The 24,452-nt window shown below is 39.0% G+C and overlaps 1 protein-coding gene across 2 annotated transcripts in view; it reads left to right on the forward strand.

Annotated features, from left to right (window-relative positions):
* Positions 1–11,959: 11,959 nt before the first annotated feature.
* Positions 11,960–24,452, forward strand: part of ARVCF (ARVCF delta catenin family member) — a 164,248-nt gene continuing 151,755 nt past the window's right edge. The window contains exon 1 of one of the 2 annotated variants that reach the window (XM_053994030.1): positions 11,960–12,019. The gene's annotated coding sequence lies outside the window, so the exon portion shown is untranslated. Of the gene's footprint in view, positions 12,020–20,002; positions 20,069–24,452 lie in introns of those variants that run through there. The other variant, XM_053994031.1, reaches the window with a different exon arrangement.

A 24,452-nucleotide genomic window follows, 5' to 3' on the forward strand; every position in this document is an offset into this window, starting at 1 on the left:
CAGCAGCACCCTTGTAATTTGGAGCGTACCCATTAACGTGTGTGAGCCTGTGTGTTGATCTGCCATAGTTATGCTGGAAATCTAGAAGTTAAAACCTCCAGCTGCAGTTTGGCTGCTCAGGCACCACTGCAGGAGCTGGGCACTCACATGCACCCAGACTACAGCTAATGAGCACTAAAGTTAATACATTTTCACAGACACTCTGAAAATCACTTCAAAAGATGCTTGAACACACCAGTTCATGTGTGCAGGAAATCATAACTGCATGTGGAAATACATGCTGTTATCTACAGGTTTGGATTAATGGAATTTTTTTGGTTCCTTTTGAGCTTTCCCATTCTTCGGAGTCAGCATAGTGATCAAAGAATCTGAATAGGGTTATGAAAGTAAAAAATTCCTTTTAATTCCAGGTTTTGCTGTAGATTTTCCTTGGATACATCATGGTGTGTCTCCGATAGGAATTACTGGTGCTAACATTACTTCCCTTGGAAAATACATTGAAGTTTCAAGTTGAAAATCTCTATAAAAGTGAAATAGAGATTTTATAAAATATAAAATATAGAGATTTTATAAAATATTTGCATTATGGTGTTAATGGTGGCGTTTCATTAAGTTGTCAGTCATGAATGGAATTACAAAATTTATTCTACTTTCTGCATTTTCAGCATCTTTCAATATTTTTTTGGACATCAGACAGTATTTTGAGTTTTCTTAGGGATTTGAAACTTCAGAGTTGACTTTGCTAACAGTAGTCTGTGCAGGTTATGGAGAGGACTGAGACAAATAATGCAGTGAGTTAATTTTCTGAATTGTCAGTTTGGAATGTTACGAGATGTCCGATCACTTGGTTCTGCTTCTGGTGTGACTGGCTGATTTCAGAAGGGGATTAAAAGCGGCTGATATAACTCCTGCTTTCAGTCGGATAAAGCTGGAATCTGGAGGTGCTGGTTGGCCCTGCCAAACTTTTCTCTATTACACAGTTTTCTTTTTCCTTTCCTTAACATTTTGGGAGAGAGGCAAATGCCACCCTTTAGACATGTCTAAATGTTACTGCACATTCTTCAAATTCCTCTTCTTAGTGTTTCACAAGTGTGGAGTTGGGTGCAGCTAAGAAATGAAGATGTAAAAAGAAATGCTAGAGTTGTCTGTGGTGTCTCTATTGTATCCAGGTTACATAAGCGTGTAAATTAGTATAATTAATTATATCTACTTGTTTCAACAGCCAGCTCCTGAAGCTGAGCTCACAGTCAGTCAGTCTAAATAATTTCCTTTTGCATGATTATGTCATTACAGATATTAAGGACCAAGCGTTATCCTGATAGCTCTAGCTTAAATACAATCAGAATAATGCATGTTTTCTAGAAAGAATTTAAGTACTAAATCTGTTTAAAGTCTTGACAAAGCACTGTGTCCAACAGCATGGCCATTACTGTAATTCCATTCAACTTAATATATGCAAACCAGAGAGTTTCAGTCAATTGCAGCAATAAAACTTTTGTTTCAGCTGCCAAGTTAATCATTTGACTCCTCATGATTGTGTGTTTCCATGAGAATTGGATGGGTTTATGATTGACAAACATACAATTAAAACATGCCCTTCAAAACTGCACATCTCAGAGACCTACTGAAAGCTCAGTAATATTCCTAAACAACTTTCCATTAAAAGAATGGTGGATTGTGGCTTTCAGCAGCAAAGAAGCTGCAATTTGTAGGTCTCAGCATCAAGTGAACACGGCCAAGTAATGTTAAGATTTATTGTGGCCTTAGCCTTGGATTTAAATCTCACCTAAATGTAGACTTTTATTCTCTTATTGATTTAAACTTCTCTGGCTTTAGTGATTTCTTTTAATTAACATCTAGAGTGAAATTACGTAGTTCTTCCACAATCTAATTTCCTGTTGCCTTCATGTAGGACTGAGTGTGGTTAACAGAGAGAGAGCCTGCTAGAGTTTTTAATAATAAGGTTATGCAAATACCAACTCTTGGAAAATATATGCTGATGGCTTTACCAAAATTTACAAAAATTTATGGGCACTTCGGTGGATGAAAAAATCTTATTTAAAACCATAAAATTCACTTTATGTTATTAAAACTCTGGTATTGTTAATCAAAGTAGGTTAATAACAGGGTTTCAGTGGAAGGTATATTTGCTTCTTGCTCTCTTTTAGTGTCTGGATGGCCTCTGGACACATGGAAAAGTCCAACTCCCTTTCTAAGGGAGAAGAACAGTAGGAGTTAGATGAGGCCTAGAGGGAATAGCAGCTTATTTTATATTATCATGGAAATTTATTACCATTATATGAGCAGCTTAATATATAGAAGCTTTTTTCATCAGACTACTCAGGGTAATTATATTTTTTTAATATAAAGTATATCATTACTTGTTAGTTCATTGCAATTTTTCTAGCAAGTCTCAGGCAAGTGTATTTTTGTGCAGTTTTGCAAGTCTGATATGGTGCCATTATATCTGATATTGTATTCATAGGATCTGTTTCACTTCTTCGTGTTTTGAGATCTGAGAAACACCTAATGCCTGTGACACTGTTGTGATTTAAAATCAAAATATCTTGCTTGGTTCCAAGGTAGTTGTATGAAATATATTTCCCTTCTCTAATAACTAGTCAAGCTGAGGGTGTTTTGAGGCTGGTGTTTTTGGCATCATCAATCCTTAGCTGCATTTTTGGTGCCACAGAAACGAGAGACATCTCTGAATCATTCAAGAGGAATAATAAAATGAGAGGGGAGAAGTTTGGCAGCTGAACATCGGTGGTGTGCCCCAGCCCTGAGGTGCTGGAGCTGGCACAACCCCACGTGAGTGTTCGGACTGCAGGATCTGCAGTAGCTTGGCTGCTCCCATCCAACAGCAGCCCTTCAGATTGAAAGAACAGATTGAAAGAACAGCCAGACTCTGTCTCTTAAATCTGCACATTATAAATATTTAAGATGCAAATAAGACTTGTGTGATGGAGCTGCTGCTTCTGTGTTTTTGGCGGTCGGTCCTGTTCATCAGTTTTATCGCACTTGGTGCTTGTTGCGAGGACACTGTCCAGGCTGGCAAAACTAAAATTAGATCTGTCAGCTTTTTACTGCTTTGTGGTTTCTCATGTTGTGCTAGTCCCTGTTCTGCTGCTCCACTCCCTGAGCCTGAGCTGCAGTGAGCAGTGCTCAGCTGAAAGGTTCTGCAAGGCATGAGATCTCAATTACATCTGAACCCAGACAGATCCCAGTGTGGCACTGTGCAGCCACACCTCCAAATGCTATGCCACTGGTACTTCTATGGCCTCAATTGTTCTCATTTCTGTGGTTTTTATGAGCAAAAGGGGAAAGGTTATATGGTACTGAAAAACAGATTCAACAGGTATATCAAATCTATACTGATAAATAAATAAATTTTTACAGCAATGCAGTTCCACGCTTACTGTTCTTACCAGGAATGTGTATTAATCCTTCTATCAACATGAAGAGCAGGAACTGTAGCATGGAGCAAATGTATATGAATTGTTTTCCTGTTTCTTTTCTAGTAATTATCTATTCCCTTTCCTGACCAGCAGTGGCTCTGTAGGACAGACTCTGTGTGTGCTTTCTTCACTATTCAGCTTATTTTCCTTGTTTGTTTGCTGGCATATGTTTTTTTCCTTCCTTGTTTATATCTCTGTCTAGCCACAGAGACAGTTGTCTGCAGTCACTAAATCACATATCACAATGATCAGTTAATATGAATTAGTCCATTGCTACTTCATACATTCAAATGTTTGTTGTGGCAGGTACCACAGCAGCCACATAAAGCCCATCCAGCGAGAGGGATAAATACAGCAATTGAGGCTCTCTCGACAGAGCTGGGACAGTTCTCCAGGGTCACACGTTGGCACACACTGCCAGTGCCAGTTCACACGTGGCACTGCTGTTCTGGTCACAGTGCAGATGTGGCTCTCCTGAGTGCCTTTCCTTGCCAGTGTTTCTGTGTTCTTCCTGCCCACAAATGTATTTGGTGTCAGCGTGTTTCACTGCTAGGCTTTCTAGCATGTGCTCTTCTCCTCAGTACTACACTGCTTCATTTAGCCTTTCAAAAACCTTTGGTCTCTTGTTTGTGTCTCCACTGGGAGCAAAATGCAGCATTTGGGACTCTGAGGTCAGGCTGTCACTGAAATAGATTAGGCAGTTTATTGTAATTGCCAAATTTCTAGTGATCTGAGTTTACTCCCCCACCTCTTTTTGTTTTTTCTTTCTATTTTAAGTACTGGCTTGTCTGTATCAGAATCCTAACACTCTTTCTTGGTTAAGTTTTCTGTAGCACATCCTCCCAATATTTCTTAGAAAAATACCAAGAAGTTGCTTGAAATTAGCAAGATGTTAGAGTTTTAGGAATATATTTTCATGTAATTCCCCTTAATTGGCCTTAAAGATAAATACAAAACAAGGAGTTTTTTTAATATAGGTAGAAATAGTTTATTCAGCTTCTTTACAGTAGATTTGTAATTAATTTTCTATATCAGAAGAACTACAGTAATACACCATAAAAAAGGAAACAGTGTGGCAAAGCAAATAATTTTTCTTCAGAAGTGCCTGGATAACCAAATTCCTGCTGCTTTCATGTTTTAATCCTCTTTAAAAGAAGAGGCTGAACTCTTTCAGCGTTTAAAGACCAGATTAAACCCAACAAACTGTTACAATTCGATGATTGTTAAACATACGCACTGAAAACACTAAGAAACAAACCCTGTTAATAAATGTGTATATTTACCATGCTTCCATTAATGTAAGATTATAGATACTTACAGAACTTCCATGGGAGGGTGGGAACACATACTCTCCTGGGAACTTAACAGTGCATGTTTTAGCTGCTCTTGTTTGTCCTGGGAATTGAGAGACCTGTAGCTTAGTGTTTGAATATATTGCTGTATCGTTAAATAGCCAGAGTGCTATGACTGCCCAGTAGCCTGAGTGCATTAGAATGAAGTTTGTAAGAGTTCTGGGACTTGGAATAGAAATATTATTCTTATTTCCTTCTTCATTAAGCTCTCCCTGCTTTTTGTGTGAATTCCCAGTTGGCTGGGAAAGGTTACTAAGCTCTCATCTATATCAACTACAAATGATTGATTTCTTCTATCCCTAGATATTCTTCCTACCCATCTGTTTTACATTCTTAGAGCAGCGATTTTGGATGCTATTTATATCTTTCCTTGGCAATTGTTTTTCAGTTTAGATTACTACAGTAATTCACCTTTAATTTTCCCTTTGCTTTATTGAAGTAATTTATATTAGTGATCCTAATCTGTGCTAATGTCACACTGATCCATGTGCATGCCTGAGTAGAGGCCCTTCTTTTTCTCTTATGTGAACTTCTGCCTTCAGATCATCATTAATAATTAGAACTTTAAATTATTTTTAAACAAAGACAAATAGAAACATTGTTATGCAATTCAATAGAAAATACATAATTGTTGTGTAAGTCAGACAGACATACTGTGCTCTTTCGCTGTCATGCAGGGACAGACTTTGCATCCTTGCAATTTCAACTGCGAAAGCCTCATTAGTCAAATCAGTGCTTCTGTGGAACGTAAAGTTTAAAGAATGCCAGCACATATGAAATTATCTATTTACCATTTGGTTTCCTTACTGTTTATATGTATTTTGTGAGTTTGGGAATGTTCATTAAGTTTACCTGCATACACACACATCCACTTTGCCAGTTTTCTGGAAGATGTATGCAGCTCCTGCTGCCCAGGAGAGTGCTATGGATTCTGCAGGTTTGCTAGAAGACTCCCCTTGTTTCAAGCTACTTTTCTAAGTTCTTGTTTAAAAAAAAAATTAAAATCCTGCTTCATGTGAAGAAGAGCTGTAAGAGATGTGACTGAGGCCTCATTCAATTGTGTCTTTTTTAAGGACCAAGAGGAAGGCATCACTTAGGTGTTAAGGATTGATTCTGAGATTCCAGAGATTTATCATTCACAGCTCTTGACTTTCAGCAAATTGTCATTCCCTCTGTGAATTGTCATTTCTCCAATCTTACCTGTACTTTTTTGTTCCTTTCTTTTACCTTTATCAGCATGTAATAGTAATTTGTCTGTGGCAACAGGCCTTATGCCAGTTACAGGATTAGGTGCCGGTCTAGTAGTGACTGCATGTGGTCATTCTAGTGGTCAGCTTAGACTATTTGGAGTATTCAGATTTATCTGCAGCAATGCAAATTATCAGGAAAACAGTTCTTAAGTTAGGCTACCCTATAATTTTATTCACAAAATATCGTTAGTTAAGCTTTCACTCAGGCTGATTTTCTTCTTCTGTTTGGGCACAGAAAGAACTGGACATTTTTCAAGTACATATTTTGGTAAGAAATTTCCTAGCTTGACAAACTATCTGATAGCTGCTTTTGTTCCGAGTTGAACCCTTGCCAGTGAAATTGCCAGGGCAGAAGCTGTTGGCCATGGGCAGTGAGTGCAGCATCATGAACATGCCAGAACTCTGTCAGAGCAGCACAGGGACGTCTGACGCCGCTGCCTGCACAGTGCTGCCGGTCATTGTCATCCCCGCTGAACTGGGACATGGCTCCGCTCTGCTACAGCAGCTCCTCTCTGCTCTGTCTGCAGTAGGATATTGATTGCAAATTGCAGCTTTCCTTTTTGAATCGAAATTGTGCATAGAGATTCTTCTAAAAATTCCAGCTTGCTTTGGAAAATCTGCTGTCTTAACCTTACAGTTACAGGACTGGGTCTGGCTTGCTTGAGAGAGGAATTTCTACCCTGGAGAATGCAAACATCTGCAGCCAGTTTCCCACAGTTGTTGTGACCTTTGTTGGCACTAATATATTATTACTAAAACGAGGATTGATTTTTTTTATCCTTCTTTTCCAAGCTTAAATTTCATTATAGAATTTTGGAAGATCACATTTGCCTCCTATTTAAATGAATAAATTTATCCTCTTTCTGTAAAACATAAAAGGTGACTTTGGTTACCCCATGAATGCTATCAAGTCCAATTTAGATACCCTTAGTATACTAGAAAACAAAATTAGATAATTCACCATCTAAATTAAATGAAACTCCATATTAGCATGTAGTATAACAAAATTCCTTTAAAATTTTTCATAAAAAGTGATCAACTGCTGCATTTTAACTTAATTGGGTGTGATGAACTCTTACGTATATTAAGCTGTAAAATTTTAAATTACATTTTTAAATAAAAGGTGTTCAGTTATAGTTTTATTGCTGTGTAAGTTCTTGAAACAATGCTGTTGGTAAAGTCTCACTTATTATATATGTACCTGCACCAGTGTTGTACTAGACTGGTACCTTGTTTTTCCATTCCTAGATGTCTGTTTGTAATGAGAATTATTAGGAACATAGTACTAGCAGCTGTCAGCAGCTCTTGATAAGAAGATTATTATGTGTTAACTTTAAAGAGTTAGGAATGTATAATTTATGGCTACTTGGTGGATTTTGCAGATGTCCCAGTTGTACACAGTTGCTAATCGGAATGACTTGATGGAAAACAAATCTTGGAAATATTGTCATTTAGGTTTGTTGTGATCAAGAAACTGCTGTTTGAGTGCATCTCCTCTGTTTGATGTTTAGGAAGAAATCTTAGTCCTGTATTAAAAACACTAAACTGTCTGGGCTTCTTATAAATATTAATTTACCAAATGCACAGAAGTCTGTGACATTTCCTTCAGAAGAAAGGATTAGCTTTAATTTTGCTTGTATCATAGCACAGCAAAGTGAATCCCTGTACACTGGCTTTTGTAGTTCTGTATTTCATACATTTTCTTTTAATATGTCATGTCTTTATCAACACAGCAACACAGTAGAGGAAATAGGTGCACCTGGTTTGGCAGAGTTAGTTCAGCCATTGTTTCTGTAATAAATTATTTACTTCACTGGTAGCATGTAATGACTTGAGTGACATTTTATAGGCTGTTGTACATTTTCAATCCTGACATTTTAAAAAGCCACAGTTCTTATCTGTGACATGTCTGTGTACTGATGCATGGGCTCTTTACTACTTCTGTAATATTTATATAAAATTTATTGGCAGTAACTGCTATTACCCAGCGCATCTCTTTTGAAAGGTCTGTGTATCTCTCCACATTGACTGAGCTGTTCAGAGGGGGTTTGGAACTTTCTGGGCATTTTGCCACTACTTCTGTCTGAACTTTGCATTTGTATCAGCTGCTTTAGTTAGTGGTTGCTCGCTTGATGTTAACATGCTGATTTACACTATAATTAAGAATGAGTAGGAGTTTCTAAGGGAACTCAGAGCTCCTAAGTAACACAAAAATAATGCTGTTTTAAATAAATTTCTAGAGATAATTGAGTGTAAATATTAAAATATCAAACAGCTTCAAGTCCACCTCTTTTGATGGAAAGCTTTGTAATGAGTGTGCAGGGTGGCTGCTGTTCATTATGTTTGTATCACATCTTTAAGAGGAGAAACCTCACTTCCCATGACTGTTTCATGTGTTTTGATTCAAGTTGTGACAAAGCATATACCCACACACTGAGTTGTGTAATGTAGCTACCTCGTGTTTGCCATCTGATACCTTACATAAAAGCAGAACTGTGCTGTCAGTCAGAATACCCTACATTTCTTTGGGAAATAAAATAGCAGTTTAGCAAATGAAAATGTAAGATGAAGGAAGAAAATTCTTTCTTTTCACCTCCTTGTCTCTTAGTTAAGTAAATGACAGCAGACACAAAATACACTTCTGAGAGCTCTATTCAGCTCTGCCCAAACTTCTGGTGATTTATCTGTCACAAGAGGTCTTGCCAAGGAAAACATACAATTGGAGGGTATCAGCTTCTTGCAATCAATAAAACAAAACATGGACAGACAAATTAATCTGGGAGTAAGTGAGCTCTTTTCCACTGGTCTCTCTTTTCCATTGAGGTAGCTTTTGCCAAGTGAAGTTGTGCTGGCTGCAGTCTGCTGCTGTAAGTGACAGAAACATTTGTTCCTTGAGGCTGCTTTGAGGTTGTAAGTGTGCAGTGAGGACTGGAGCCATGAGTCTGCAGGTAATTTTTCTGCTACCAAATAAATTACATGATCCAAATTCCTTATTCGTTATTTTAATGCCAGAAATGCCAGAGAGAAGGTCATTTGAGTGACAGAGAGAGCCAAAGATAAAGGCTTTCCATTCATACCCTGGGCAAGATTTTGCAATGTGTGCTTATAGTGCTGAATTGAAAAGCAGTCTGCTTGTCCATCGTTTATTTTGGACTACACTGGTTGCTTCCCTCACACTAGGCAGTGTTAATGTCACCAGTTTCTGTGCAGAGGGATCTGCTCTGTGCCCCAGAGCATGTTCCAGCCGTGGTTTGTGTCACACTGGCTCCATGTCACTGGCACTCAGACTGGCACAGTGGGAGCCAAGGGCCAGGCAATCCAGTGGAGCTGCCCAGGCTGTACCTGGCTGAAGGCTGCTCCACTGACTGAAAGCAAATGTTTTCAAGAGCTTGGGTGGATGCTCAGAAGCTTTTTGAGTAAGGGACCAAGAAGGTGTGAGGCGTGGACTACCTGCACAGACCAGGCATAGTTGATGATACAAAATAAGACATTAAGAAAAAGGAATGGTAAAACACATTGCTATTAAACTTCCCATCATGCTGTTTGTGTAAAAGTACTCATCTGTTGGCAGTGCACACATTTGCAATAGTGCAGAATCAAAATTTGTCCCTAAGTCTTCCTGTAGTCTAACAAGCTGCTCACATTGTCACCATGTTAGAAAAGCTTTAATAACTAATTATGTTCACTGGAGTGGGACAAGAATGAAGTGTGTTGGGGATGCAATTGTAGAACTCGCTGACTGGCAAGAAATGCTTTGCTGATAGATGCTTTACTTTCCCAGACATTTTTGCAGTGTCAGTGCCTTGATGTTCTGTTAAGTTCTTCCTTCTGAAAATACTTATCTTAATTAGTTACTATAGCTAGAGACTAATTGTCTGATTTTTTTTTTTTTTGTCATTTGTTGGTGAGTAAACATCAAACCACTCAGTCTTGAACAGTGCAACTGGGGTAATTAGTTACAAGTGAGAGATAACAAGCAATCTGAAAAGCCATTACAGGTTTTTCTCCACCTTTCCCATTTGAGAGCTGTAAGATACTTGATTAAAATTAGCAATAAAAGTACATCACTGGAATGAAGCAGCATTTTCTGTAATGAAACAGGTGTTTTATTAAATGTAATGCTGTCCAAGCTGGTGGGTTTTCCCCCCCTCTCCCCTGCACCGCAGGTTGTGTTATCAAATGGGCAGCAACCAAGGGCTGAGAAGGGGACTTTGCAGAATGGCCATGAGCCTCAGCAAGCTGCAATCCTGCTTCCCAGGATTTGGGCTGAAGCTCTGAGCTGCATCAGCCAATACAAACCAGCACTCGGCTTCCTGCCAGCAGTTGGACTGTGCCCGGCATTGCCTGGTCCAGGTGTTTGCCATAACCCACACAGCACATCAGGGACTGTCGCTGTTTGACAAATACCCTGCTCAAAGAGTAAAATGAAACACGTAGATTTGTGTTAAAAAGACAGGGAGTTTTTTCTTGGTGTTCAACACTAAATTTTAGGCTATACAGGTGTGATAATCACGAGAAGACCACCAGTAATACTGTGGGTGAATATAAGACTGCTGATATTTTATATACACATTTTGGAAGTACTTGTGAAGTAGGCAAATGCACTTTATTCCCAGGTTATATGATTAAAAAAGATTCAGCAATCCCACAGCTGTACATGAATGCTATAATGGGACTGGGTCTTACCCAGGACATCCCAAGCCTTAGGCAGCTATCTTCTTGGCTCTGAATCAACAACAAAAATACAGGTGAAAAAGGAGGAAAGAAAAATCAAGGGAAGTACTTTTTCCAGTAGTTTTTGTCTGTTCCAGGTGACACTAAATGTAAAGCATTATTTCTTTCTGACTTAATAAAATAAATAAAATTAGTTTACTAGAGGAGATAAGTGATATTCTTATGAGACAAAAGCTAAAAGAAATTAGGCTTCAAAGAAGCTCTCTTCTTGCATCAGAGATGTAGAATTTTTTTTTAGCACCTCTGTGGTTACAGTGAGTCTGCAGGATTGAAGTGCTTTTCCTTACTTACCACTCAGGTGTTTATTTGACCATCGAGGCAAAGGAGGAGCAGTGAGGAAGGGTCTCGTGATGGAGCCATGTGTTGGTGGAAGGGCAGTGGCATGTCTGGTTTTTGGGTAAACTTTACCTGAGTGAAACCCAGCAAGGGTGATCTGCAAGAATCAACTGCTTGAAATGTTCTTGCTCTCAGGAAGAGTAGGAGAGTGGGAAACCAAGACAAAGGATCCTGCTGATTAACTTCAGGAAATTGCTAGGATAAGAAATGCTGTAATGGAAATGCTGCATAAAGCTCTAACAAAAAAAAAGAGATTTTTAAAAACATTGAGTTCTTTCTGGTGAATTTTCTGTCCTAATTTCTCTTATTCCCTGCTGTTAGAAGAAAAAATGTCAGACAGGATGAGGTATATCTGTGGAACCACAGTTGACATTTTTAGAGCCACTAGATGGCATTTAGACCTGGATGATTGAAAATGCTCTGATGTGTGCTTATGAGGCAAACATTTTTTGCTTTTAAATCTAGGAATTAATGGGGAATTAAATATATATTTGATTAAATTTTAAGTTTATAAGGGTGTGATTTATGCACATATGAGTGGCACTGGGACAGAAATCAGGAGGATCTTCATTAAGGGAGTTTATTTTCAATACTCCAATTCTGTGGGTTTTTTTTGGGATTTCAGGTGGTGGTGGAATAGATGCTAGAACTAATGCTTTTTTGTAAACCAGCATGACTCAGGAAGGGGAACCAAGGAGACATACAAATAAAAGACTTCCACAGTATTATGTAAATGTTATCAGTTATTCAAAAATAATCCCCTTTTCCTAGTTCCCCCAGATGGAATAAAAATCTTTGTTATTTTCTTTGTTTTTCTTACAGAGTTATTATCGAACCAAGGGAGAATTTCCATCTTAAAAGTCACTACAAGAAAGAAAGATTATAAAAGGTACTGTGTTTCTGCAGCTGAGTCTCTTGAGTGTCTTGTTACTATTTCATTATGTGTGTTCTTAAATCACTATCCTTTTACTAAATTGTCTTTACACCTCAGAAATTCCATCATTTGCATGCTATTCAAGGCCAACTAAAATTTGTTTAACATAGTGGTGGAATGGTTGAGGAGCAGAAAGAAGGGAATACCCCTATGATGTCCCTTAAAACTGGAGCTAGGACAGGACCCTCTGCCATTGTTCGTTGTCTCCGGAGCAGAGGCAGCGGCTGGGGTAGAACACAAGGGCAGCTGAGGAAAACAGGGATGACAATTTTCTCTTTTGTGCCTTCTCGGATCCATCTCTCTCTTTTCCTATCACCATGGAAATACTCATTTAGCTTCATTCTACCCCTGACAGAGCAGGGGATGCCTCTAAACTTTGGGACTTCTTCCTGCAGGCAGGAAGGGTGAGAGTCTCAGGATGTCTTCTCCTCTCTCCTTGCCCTCCCTGCCAGCTATAACTTAGTCTTTCTGGAATCAAAAGCCAATCCTCTGCTCTCTTAGAGGATGATCATAAGCATTTTCAGCTGCTCTGAATTCACTCAGTACTTTGGTGTGTCTGTTTTAAATCTGGGGACTTGAAAGTGAATAATGGGTTTAAATATTAAAGTACTCATGTTTATTTTCCTGAAATATTGCTCCCTTCTGTGTACTGCTTTATTTTTCTCAGTGTAGGTGGATTATAGTTTTAGCCAAGCATTCCTCGAAAATAATCCTCTGAATAACACATATCATGTTACTGATTTTTATAAAGTTTTTTCCATTTTCATTTGATTGTTTTTAGATTAAACATATATGTTAAACCAAAAAGTTTTACTGAAAATAAATAGCTCATTTAAAGTTTCAAAGCTGTTTGTTGGAAAGATTCTCAGCAGAGTTTACATTGTATTTACTGTCTGAATTGTTTGGGACTTATCTCTGTTACTTTCATAGTTTTAATGAAATGAGTTAGACGTGTTTATTATAGCTGAAATGTATTCCTATTTATACAGTGCAGGATTTTTATTTTAATATAATAGAGGGAATTTCCTTTAAACATTTAGAGTGGTTAGAAAATTAAAGCAAATTTGTTACTTTTCCCACTCAGCAGTTACCAGCAGGATGGTTATTAAAAAGGGATGTTTGAATAGAAAGTTGTTTCTTGGAGCAGGTCTTCAGTGATTGGGAAGAAATATTTCTGCTTCCAAATAACTGTAATTAGGCACTAGTGATAAGTTTGTTCCTGGAAGTAGGAAATATTCTTGATGGAGGATATAAACTACAAAAAGCATTAAGATTTAGTCAAAGATAAAAATGTAGGATAGTCTTGGAAGGGGTGAGATCAGAGTCTAGCTATAGCTATCAGGAAGAAAATTACTCTCCAGAAGACAATTGCTACTGACCCCCTAAATCCAATATTTTTCCCAATTCCTGCTGATTTTCAGGTCAGGGTCAGCCTCAGCAGAAGGTTTGATTTGGATGTGATAGTTGACCAGTTGAAATGGAGGTGTATGAGCAGGTCAGATTCAGAACAGGTTTACCATGCAGGGAAGGAGGGATTTGCAGAAGGGGGGATCACTGGAGGTCTGGTGTGATGTTGGTGTTGCCAGCCCAAGGCTGTGGTGACCTGTGCCAGGCTCTCACCACGTGCAGAGCAGCCAGACACCACAAATGCTTACATTTTGATAGAGCCACAAACCAGTGAATAAAAAGCTCTTGTAATAAAGATATAAATCTTAGTCTTGAAGACTGATACTTGCAGTTTTGCTCAGTGTAAGCACAGCACGGCGTTTCTGTGTGAGGGAAAATCCAAACGAGTAAAGAACGCTTGAGTCTGGACTAATCAATGAGGTTACTATGGCATCTTGATTTACCCAGGGATATGAACCAGGCATGTCCTGAATATTATTCTCTGAGGGCTACTTTGGCTGTCAGTTTAACCCCACAGAAGCCGAGATGCTTGGCTAATAGAATAGGAAATGCTTCTCAGGGATAAGGATTTCTGCCTTGAACATTCAGCAACACCTTGCACCTGGAAACAGGAGAGTTGAACTGGCAGCTGTGGCAATGCTTCTGCCCCTCAACCAGGCACCACCTCTGGAGCAGCACCTTTTTATAGTGTGTAACAAGGACTGTTCTGTTGAAAGAGGTTACATGCTAAAATCCATCATATGGAATGATGACTTTCTCCAAGACTTTCATTAAAATGTATCTGTTTTTCCTGTCTTTATGTTTATGCATGAACTGAATGATTATTCAAGACAGCAGATGAGTTAAATACTTTTATTTTGCTCAGAAATTATTTATTAGTTCTCAAATGCATGTTTGCCTTGTAATACTAAAAAGCTGTGGTGTTAATCAGCACAAACTTGTATTGCATCCTAAACTTACAAGGGTAAAATGAACTTGGATTACATTTTAAATGTACAGATGCTGACACAGTGAAGGGTGTGCTCTGCACATGCCATTGCAGAATGCAGATCAACAGTTTTGGTCTAAACAGAGTAGATTTACTTAGTGCCTCAGGCTTCCAAATGTAGCTTGGTGAAAAAAAAATCCTGGATTTAGAATGACACAGATGTTACTGGAGAGAATTAAAGCTACTGGGCCTTATTCTGTTTCTTCTGTCTTTGTATTGCTTTAATCTCTTAATTGATACTGTTCTGGTTTTAAGCAACATAAGGTGGAAATCTGATTGTTTTTAATGAGGGAGGTTGAAATATGGAAGATTAATGCAGTAAAATTGGTTAGTAAGCAGCTAATGAAATTACTTTGATTTAGTAGCTTCAAGAATTATACACGAGCATTGCCATTATGTTCTTTCCTGTTTATACTGATGTTTTCAGTTCCCTGGTGGAGCAATAGAACAGCCACCCAATTCTCTAGATGTGCTTGTGAGAGGTAAACAAGACCCATGTTCTGGAAAACAACTGAAGGGTTTTGGTTCTGTTTTCTTCCTGAAAGCAGGTGAAAACCACAGGGAAGAGGCTCACTCTGAATACTTCAGACCTGTGAATTTTTTTCCTAGCAGTGCCAGTTTATTTATTGGTATAAAATGCTTTGGGAGATACTAAATATTTGATTCAGATGAGTTAAAGAATCTGTTTCTATTTGATGCACTTACTTGCATTAATCTTAAAAATAGTAATTGGAAATGCCCTCATAAACCCCGAGACTGGAGCCCTAGAATTAAAAAGCATTTGTTATTACCCAGGAATGTAGCTGTGCAGTTTTATTGGCCTTTCTTCTACTGTAATCTATGGATCTCATTTAGCTGCATGCAGCCCTGTTCTTCTGAAACATAAAAGGAAGGAAATCTCTCAATAGCCTGAAATCAAATTATCTCTCTGTGTTAATCTACATGTAAAACATCCAAGCCCACTTCTTTAAAGGAAAATAGTTTTACTGATAAGTAGAGCTAGACCGTGTTCTTTGGATACTAGAATTAAGTGGATTTTTTTTTTTTTTTTTGTCTGCAGAGTGCTATTTATAGCATCAATTAACTCCTCATGGTTGGGATAAGTCATTTGACACATCTGTTGCTGAGCTTAAACACTCACTGTTCTGTGGGGTCACAGTTGGATTTTTTCCTCTCAAAATGTGTAATGAAAGGACAATTTCCTACCTAATGGCTCTTACTTTGAATATGCTGCCTACACAGGCTGCCTGGTGCCTTCGGGGGCATTTGGAATGGGTGGAGCTGTTGGGCTGCCTGACTGCAGAGCTGACCTCAGCTTTGTTGTTTGCCATTTTGTTATTTATCTACTTGATGATAGCACAATAGTATCTTTTATGGATGAGTTATTATGATCTTCTGCAGATTTTTCCAGCCTCCCTGTAATGTTTCGGTTACTCTGTGTGACAAACTGGCCTGGCTTTGGGAGCTGCTGCTGGCCCCACTGACTCCTGTTCTGTATTTTGTAGAGATTTAATGCTCCTAAATACGGGCCTGTGCTCTCCTGTAGTTCCCCACACAGAGGCAGTTTCAGTCACATTCCTGGCAGAAGCCTTTCTCTTAAAATGGAAGCCCTTTTGCCAAAACTCTAAACACCTAAGAGATGAGAAAAATGAGGATTCTTGTATATTGTTAAGTGAAATCTTGTTAGTGTTCTCTGGAAGTAACTGCATGAGGTTATAACAGTGTCTTTATGTGTTTGGCTTATTTGCAGCCAGATTGGATTGTATATTAATGGAGCCAAGCTTTAAAATACATGGGAAAGAAGGACAGACTGGAGTTATGAACTGTGCTGCTTTTGATCTTTATCCTTTTCTCTTTCTCATTGAAATAGCCCTGTTGTGAGAGCAGATGTATTGATTTTGGGTGGCTCTGCTTGCAAGGGAGGCCCTAGAGTAAGGAAGTAATTTCTGTTGAAAATGTTACAGCCTCCATGGTTAATTGAAGGCCTGATGCTATTTAACAGTCACATAGGCTGTTGGAGGGGTTTTCCTTTGCTGCTTGGAAGACATTATTCCAGTGAAATACTTGTGGTGGGATTATCTGTTGTCTGGTTCTGCTTGGAGTGGTCAGTAGCTGAAGGGTCTGTTGATGTGGGGTAGGATCACACTGGGGTCAGAGGAAGTGGGGGACATGGAGCTGCTGCTAAAGGCCGCTGTGAGAATACTTGGAAGCCTGGATATCCACAACTCAGAAAGGGACCACAAAGTGCAATCCATTTTTAAGCAGAGCTCCTTATTGATTTCAGTGGGGGAGACCTTTGAAAAATCGATGGCACGCAGCAGCTTTAGTATGCAAGGACATGTGTTCTGGGGTGTTAAAGGGATCGGCCTATGAACTAATCAGGCTGGTAGCAATCATGTCTGGCAAGCTCCAAGGCAGAAGGAAAGGTGTCAGAGGCTTGAGATTCAGCAAATTTACTATTCATATTCCAAGAGAGATTGCAAAGTATGATCTTGTTCATTCTAGCTTTGACTTTCAAGTTGCATTTGATTTCTATAGAAGAACAAAAGCTACAAAGGGAAATAGAAAAAGTTTTGGCAATATGAAAACATGGGCCTGATTATTAGAAGCTGTAGTGTTAAACAAATAGAATTGCTGAAGTAATCAAAATACTCTTTTTTCCATGAGAAACCATCTCTGCCTTGTTCAGTCTTTCAGTATTTACAAGATTATTACAAAAACTATTCCCCCTAGACACTCGTTTGGAAATATTTGGGGAATGTTTGTTTACACAGAGAATTTACAGTGCACAGTGTGAATTTATAGACTATCACATACCCCATTAAACCTTAGTGTGGACACTTAGTAGGTGTGAAGTAATATGCTGCCATTTTGCTGTGCTGTTTTATGCTTAATTAACACAAACACCGATCTCTGAAGGAAGTGTGGCATAATGAGTGCTGTGATGGAGGAGTTCAGCTTACTCAGTGTAGACAAGTCCTTAGGTCCCAGAGAGCAGGAGCTCAGAAAGGTGCTCTTTGCTGTTCTGGTTTATAAATGACAAATTTTAGGAAGAAATTGTTTTGTTTTTTTTTTTTAACATTGGGTAAAAGTAACCATAGGCTAAAGCATTTACTTTTAAAATTGCCCTTGCAAAAATATTTCAGTTTGAATTTTAGAACATTAAACTGAATTATTTATGTTATTATATATATGCAGATGTGAGAAAAATGTTCTGTGTTTCCATAATTTATTTTCTTTTCCATTTGGAAGAATATAGCAGTTGAAATTTACCTTACTGGGGAAAGAGAGCTACAGTATAATTAAAGCTACGTAGACACACTATATCAGCAAGCCCTGAAAACACTGCATGAAATTTTGGAATGAAAACCTGGAAAACTCTAGTAGCAAGGTGCTGAAGTGAGGAATCTTTATCAAAGGGAAGCTCTAGAAAGAGGACTGGTCATCATTTAAACATGCAGTGATTAATACATAGAGATTGAATTAGATATAAGAAAATTTTGGGGATTTTTTTTGTTGAGAACTATATCTTTTCTGAGGTGCTACAGTATTATTTCAGTGCTTTGAACTAAAAGGCTAATTAAATTATTTCTTTTTAAATGGACTGGGAACCATTTTGGTAAGGTTGAAGATGCTGTGGTGCTATTGACCAGAACTAGTTCTTTAGTGAGTTAAGTTTTGGAACTGTATTGCCTTTACAAGCATATGTTTGGATGCTTTTGTTGATGTGGCTTAACCCAGTTCATAGTATGATATTCTACAAATTAATTTGCACAGTTTATTTATTTATTTATACAGAATTATTCCTGCTGGATGATCAGATGAAATTTCTTACTAATATTTCACGTTGACATTTTTTTTCTGCAGTAATGGAAGTGTGGAGCTGCAGCATTCATTGCAATGTCCTTAAGATGCAAAGTTCCTTCTCAAGGAGTTCTGTTACCATTTGCTCTGCTCTCGTTCATTCCCTGGTTTAAACCTTGTTTCACAGACTGCCTCTGTCCAAAGGAACACAAAAACCCTCACCAGCTTTTTTGTTGTTTCTTTTGACACCAGCACAGCGTGTCTGTCTGTGCCTACCAGAGAACTATATTGAAATAGCTTTCTTTGTGAATTCCTCATTGCTATTCATTGGTGGAGGTTGTCACGTAAGGGTCAAATTAGAACTCAGTCAACCACAGCAGCGAGAGGACCAGGCTCAAAGATAGGTTTCAGCATAAGGTCTGGGAAGCAGTTTATATGGGATGTGTTACATGTATTTTTATATATATATATATATATATATATATATATATATATATATATGTCCTAAGTGTTATTCTTTTATCTCTAGAAACTCATTTATGTTTAATTTACTCTCTGGTCATTTACTTGAGAATTAGTCTTTCACTCTGCCTCCTGACTTTCATCTTTGGGCATATCTATGCACAGTTTTGTAACAGCTATATAAGTTTTGAGCATAGAATTTAATTCTGTTAGTTTAAGAAAAAATGAGATTTCTGGCATGATGGTTCTATGCTCTTTGAGGTTGGATCCAATATGAAGAAAGGATCGTATTTCTGGTAATTTGGCTGAAACATAAGATATTGTGTTTATGCTGGCTTCAGGAAGGCAGACAGTACCTGGTCAAGCAAAAAATCTGCCAGGGCAGCATTCCTCTCTGAAAATGTTCAAAAACATTTGAACCAGGAGTGTGAGTTTGTACTGGCTCTGCATTTTGTGCCATGTGGTTGCAGCATTTTGATGTGGTAGTAGCTGGAGACTGGCAGTGCTGCCTCACAGAACTGTACCTTCACCAAATGGGTTCTGTTCTCTACATTCTCCAGCAAAAACAGGGTCTAAATTGGCAGCTGCTGACCCAGAGACGTTTCAGTCATAGATGTTTTAAGACAAAATAAATCAGGGATTTACTGAGCTACACAAATGACCTGATATCCCAAAAGCTTATTTTGCGTTGGTTTCATGTGGGATCAGCTAGGTGCACATACAGACAGGGAGAACAAGCTGTTATGCTGTGTGCATCTTTTAGAAATGAATGTCCCCTCTCTGACAGGAATCTGTGAAATGATCTTGAGCCATCTGGGGCTTGTACATCTGAGAGAGGCCTAAAGTTGTGTGCCCAAATAACAGCTCTCATTTCTGAGAGCATCCTATTAGGTTTCTGTGTTTTAAATTGCCCAGCTACAACATCCAGCTTTGCAACATTCCATCATCCTCCTTCCAGTCTAGAGTTTTCCCTGATATAGGACATTAACTGTAAATCTCATAGGAACATGCAAGTATTGATCACTGATAACAAATTACATTAATCAGGGTGGGTTTTTTTTTCCTTAGGAGTCTCAGAATTGGCTTCTCTGAATATTATTTCTTTTACTACAAGTTAGGAGGAAAACTGTGTAATAAATAATTTCTACAACACAGTGAGAAGAACCTAGGAGCTGACTGTATATAGAAGAGTCTGTAATACCTTATTAACTAACTCTGTCTCTCTTTCCTCTCTCTTGTAGCTGGTTCTTCTTGAAGCTGTTCTCCTGCCTTGTCTGTCCTGTTCTAGTCTTAGTGGGTGATGTCCCAGCAGCTCTAACCCTCAGACTTCGGTACCTCACTAGGTGTGTATGGCTCCCTTTTCTCTGCATGCTTTCTGGTGTCGCATGGAGGGCAGCACTCATGTTATGCTACTCATCTCTCGTGGCACTTGGGGCTGAGAATGTCATAGCATGTGTTATGCTTCAGTACCATGGATTGTTTAAGCCCCATTTTTGCTTTTATTCTGCTGGTTTTCTTCCCTGGAGAAGCACAAAGCTGCTGTTTCCATGCACACTCACAGGCCTTCGTGTTTGCTCCTGCAGCTGCTGAGCAGCTCTATGAACAAGCTTCTGGATGCTCACAGAATCATCTCTTGCCAGCAGAACTGATAGACTTGGACTGGTCTGACAGAGCAGTAGTGGGGCAGCTGAGTTCAGCATCCAGACTGCTGGATGGGAGCAGTGCCTGGGGCCTGTTCCCCTGCAGCTGAGCTGGGAGCAGCCTGTGCCGTGTTGTGTCGCTGGCGGGAGGACAGCGCGCTCTCCGCACGCAGCTCACTCACAGAGCCCATCTCCTTCGGAACGCACAGGACTTCCAAGTGCAGGGCATTTGAGGTTCTCCATCACTGTTAGGATTTAGATGCCCAAATCTCACCAAACTTGACCCTCTTAATCTGAAGGGCTCTTCAAAAACGTTTGACTATCAGTTACATCCTATAATAGCGAAATTAGCATGCAGAGTTGACTCACGTTTTTTGTGGAGCACCAAGTGACCCTTGGAGTCTTGGCAGTGTTTCCAAGAGCCTCAGACTCGGGTGTGAGCTGGGGTATTAGCAATGAGCAGGACCCCTGTTTTGGCCCTTTGCACTGGGGTGATTTTCATCCTCGGTGAGCACTCAGGTTGTATTGATTTAGAAGGGGCCTTTCGATGCATTAGTGGAACTGTCAGAATAAACACCTCCTGTTACTTGCTCTAACTCCAGTGCAACACTAATGTATTTAGAGTCACGTAGGCAGGAGAGAGAGATTTGCTGCTGTCAGCGTAGTCTTTGATACTCTGTAGGCAACTGTTTGCTGTGTTTAGAAGTGCAGCCTAAGGAATAATTTTTACCTGGCTGCTCTGGGTCTAATATTTTCATTTATTGATACCCTTTTCCATGCACTTCAATTTATTTACGAATGGTAGCAAATTGCAAGTGGCAACCTGAGTAACTGACTCATGAGTCAGTACTTTTATTTTCTCCTCCAGTCTAGACTGCTGATAATGTAAATTGCTGAAACCCTGGTTAAATAATTAGGGGTGCAATCAACAGCAAGCAAGTATTTATCTGCTAATAAAACATATGAAATGCAAAAGTCTATCTTTGTCCAACAATACTTAAAAGGCAGTTATTGGTCCTACTGCTGTTTCTGCATAGCAATTAGGATTTTTGTGGTCACTAATTGTACATCTGAAAATTTATACAGTTTATTTTCTGTGTGCGTTTTTCTTTGCAAAGAGTAAAGAAGCATAGTATTTATGGTTATAATGAGGTCAACACTCTACTTTCTGCAGGAAGATCTCTCTAAAGATTTTACCATTTATAGAACCCAAATTTTCTAGGTTTTCTCATGTGTGGCATTAAGGGCTTATATCTCATTAAGGGTTTTCTGAACGGGATCTTTGTCACATTATCAAAATGTGACTTGGAATTTATATGCCAGCTCATTCATCAACTGAATTTTTATTACTAAAGCTGTAATTGCTTCTGAAGAGGGACTTCTTGATTTTTCTTGCACTGTTGCTAATGCTTTTCCTTAGAACAGAAACTTGCATTGTATGTTCTACAAGAAACCTGTTTGTTTTAAATTTAGTTACTGTAGATAACATCTTGTCATCTACTTTCTATATCCCTACTAGACTTACTTTTTGAAATCAGTCCACAGACATATCCAGCCTGTGGGACCCCCAAAAGATGACTTTTGTGTCATACCATGATTGCTTGTGAGAAAGAGCAGTTTTAGCTGCAGACAGTTCCTGAAAGCTGGGCCCCTGTGAAGACCTGAATTCCTGCTCTGCAGCACCTCAAAGGAGCCTGTCTGCATTCCTTAATCCCTGACTGATCCAAACTCTTCTTGGGCCTGGAATATCCCCTTGTGAGGTATAGTTGGGTCTGTGGCAGCCAGGCTGTTGATCTGCTCTAGCATGAGGGCAATGCTGATCAGTTACCCAGGGGTTGTCTTTAGGAACGTATGGCTAGAAATGCCACCCCCACCCCCTGGTATATTTCTTCCAAAATCTGACTTGTGCCCGGGTCTTTGCAGTCCCACTTCTTTCACACTCCAAGGAGTCTGTGAGCATGCCTGCAACTCCTGGGAGCAGTGACAACAAACAGAGCTGTCTCCATCTGTGCAAAAGCAGGGAAGCACAAAAGCAGAAGCATGGAACTTGGCTGCACACAAGCCAGCTGAGGTCTAGAAAGTCTGGCTGTGTTCATGTCTAGCTGTGCCAGGGCTAACTCATGCTGAGATAGTGCAGGTGAGTCTTCCTGTGACTTCCCATGAATCATACTATCCTTTTAGAGGGTTGTGATTCTCCTTTACTGAAACCAATGTACTCCCTGAAGGTTTTACAGACTTTTAATAATCTATTGGAAGGTCTTAGAAATTGGCAGTTTGGTCTGTGTTTGACTAGTCTGTGACATCTGGAAAACCCTTTGGTGGTTTTTGGTTTTCTTTCAGAATTTCAATAGAAGTTAAAACAATGCAAAAATGACAAAACTCACTTCTACCTACTGCTCTGCAAACATGAAAGGCTCAAGTCATGGTTATAAGTACACATTATGAGATTAATACATGATAGTCCTTACACTGTTCCTAACATGATTTTATTTTACTCTGATTCCTTTCAACAGCAACTCTCTAAGGGTTAACAATGAACACAGTGCTACTGGCAGGTTATTCCCCATGAAATCAGGGTGTATGTCATTGGATTTGGGTCTGTCACTCCTGCCCCAGTGTCTTTTTGGCCTTTTGGATGACTTCACCCATATTTGACAAAAGCAAGGAGACGTTGAGCCTGCTTAGGAGTTCCCAACAAACTGTGTAAAAACATGCAGCTTAATCACTACTAATACTCCTCTTTGGGAACATAACAGTATTATGACCACATTATTATGAGCTACCAAAGAATCTGCAGAGGAGAGACACCTGATAAATGTAACAGTCATGGAAAATGGATCAGTCAAGAGTGTGCATCATCTAAAGGCACTGAATGATGAATTGCAAAGCATGAGGAAGCAAGGAACTATCTGTGCTCATGGAAATCCTTGTTGATAGATGGAAAACAAAGAATCTTTGGCAGCAAATCAAGGGACAATTTCTCAGGACTTAGCACAGAATATGAACAGTTCTTGAATTACAGGAGCCTTAGATAGTTCTGCCTCTGCTTGTCTCAGAGATGTTTTAAGTAGTTTAGTAGTAAAGGGGTTACTTGATTAACTTTAACTAAGGGTTCTGTTGAGGCCATAATTTATGTTTATATTATATTGCTGATTTCATACTCCTAGTAAAAATTTTTAAATGGTGTTTGGGTCACAGATCTGTGGAATCAATGGGGAGTTTTACTGCATGCACCATACAGGTGGAGATAGGGTTTTAAATGTGTTGTTTCATAGCCCTGATAGGGAAGACATAAAGCAGAAGTTCTAACCCACCTAGCTGGTTTCTGAGTTTCTTCTTCTGCATTGAAAGACAAGCAGTCCTGTGTGTTTTCCATGGAAGATGTTTGCTTTTTCATTTGCATTATTAGCAAACGGCTGCATGAAGGACTGTTTCATTGACTGAAATCATCAAGCATTTCAACTGCAATTGCACACTCTGCATTTAAAAATGTTTTCCATGTTACTGTGTGCTGCTATAATTTAAAAATGAAAACTATCTTCAGCTACTGTCTGTTAAGTTTGGGGGGTGTGGAAAAAATAGACACAACTGTTTTCTTCTATCATGAAGTTTCTGTCCTTAAAAATGTTAAACTTCTCACTTACGCTGTTGAAGACAAAAATTCCAGGTGTCTGTAGTGAGAATGTTCTTCATTCCCTCTACAGCCATATCTTTTTTTATATATTTAAGTACATTATTATTTGCACAGTGAAATTAGCTCTGCAAGAGGGATGAAAACCCTTGTCAGAGCAGTTTTAGCAAAAAGATCAAAGGAATTAAATACAAATTCTCTCAAAGGTGAGCATATTCTTTTTCTTTTTTGAACAGGAAAGTCTTAGATTAATAACTTTTAATTTAAAATCAGATCAGTGGATGGAAAGATGGATGCTTTTCAAAGAGCACTGCAGTTTGCTTCTCAGAGTGATCAGTATTTTGGCAAGGTGACTAACGATATGCATTTTTATCTTTAACCTCTGACCCGTGCCCTCCCCACCCTTTACCTAACCCTTTCCATTTGCCCTGGACAGTTAACAGGCAGGAAGCATTT

Source organism: Vidua macroura, chromosome 18, assembly GCF_024509145.1.
Source record: "Vidua macroura isolate BioBank_ID:100142 chromosome 18, ASM2450914v1, whole genome shotgun sequence".
Lineage (NCBI taxonomy): Eukaryota > Metazoa > Chordata > Aves > Passeriformes > Viduidae > Vidua > Vidua macroura.